Source organism: Bidens hawaiensis, unplaced genomic scaffold, assembly GCF_021521415.1.
Source record: "Bidens hawaiensis isolate Kalapana, Puna unplaced genomic scaffold, B.hawaiensis_p1.1 tig00024469_1, whole genome shotgun sequence".
Taxonomy (NCBI): Eukaryota; Viridiplantae; Streptophyta; class Magnoliopsida; order Asterales; family Asteraceae; genus Bidens; species Bidens hawaiensis.
In genome coordinates, this window is record NW_027493868.1 from 326230 (window position 1) to 327499 (window position 1270).

The 1270-nt window shown below is 30.9% G+C and overlaps 1 non-coding gene across 1 annotated transcript; it reads right to left on the reverse strand.

The window, feature by feature from the left end:
* Positions 1-488: 488 nt before the first annotated feature.
* On the reverse strand, positions 489-560 carry TRNAG-UCC (transfer RNA glycine (anticodon UCC)). Its single transcript has one exon. It is a non-coding gene; the product is annotated as a tRNA-Gly (tRNA).
* Between the last annotated feature and the right edge of the window lie 710 nt (positions 561-1270).

Here is a 1270-nt window from a genome sequence, read left to right on the forward strand (position 1 = left end):
TAATAACCAATTATTATGAGGGCTTCATACTGCTACGGTGCCACGGCTAAAATTGAAGAAAACCTCACTGTCTCGTAGTAAAATAAGTGTGTTTAATCCCATCATTACGGATGCCTTAATAGTTAATAGTCAAAACGAGTTGGGTTGGATTGGCCTTAAAGTGTAAAATACTTATATCGATAATGGTCGAGTGCTGAGGTGTTATGCATTAATGTTTTCGAGTTAACTTCAACCACAACAACTTCTATATTTGACCAATTGATACAAAACGCAACCCGAATAAACAACCATATTATCTAAGGTATGAATCCTCTAATCGGTCCAGATAAAGAAAACCATCTTCTATACTTCTCGCTCAAATTATATCACAAAGAAAAGGTATAACATTCTAACCTACTACCTGCCCATTTTTACATGTATCGGCATGGTCAATAAAAATATCACTTTAAGTTAATAATATGTATAACTAGCAACAATTAAAAACAAAATGCGTTTGCCGGGAGTCGAACCCGGGTCTATTGCTTGGAAGGCAATTATCCTAACCGTTGGACTACAAACGCAATTGTTTCTCATTTCGAAGATCTAACAGTGATTTTAACACTTTCAAAAAAACAAGAAGGTTGACTACCATGAATGTTTATGCTAAATTGTGTTTTATTTTTACTAAGTGAACTCGTTAAAAAAAGCCATGTAAGTTTAGCCAGACTGTTAGTATGTTTATCAAGTATGTTGGGTGTCATTCACTTTGAAAAGATAATTTTTTATCTTCTTTTACATAACGTTAGGTTTTTTTATAAACGAACGCAATTAAATGTAAGATAAATATGTCCATATTCGTTCGTTAACTAAATGAAAAAAAAAATAGTACATTTTCTTACGTTTTATTAAAGGAATGAATTTCACGTTGAACCATTCAAAAATATTTGTTTCGGATAATTTTATTCGCAACTTTATATATCAAATAAGGCAATGAACTTTACAGATAATTTTGTTTATAGTATACCCACAAACAATATAATATAAAACAATTTGTAATATCAGTTTCGTCTAATGTTCTGTATAACTAGTAATGTTTGGTGTGAATTAAAGTTTATTTCGAAACGTACATGTTGTTTGTCCTGTATTGGTTTGGCACTTCGACTCGGTAAAAAAACACCTTAGTTTGAATATAATTTTGTTTTTAATAAAGGTTCATAAATTGTAGATAACAAACCAAAAAAAGGAATATTAGTACTGATACTGATTATGTCCCGTCGATATCGGTTTGATT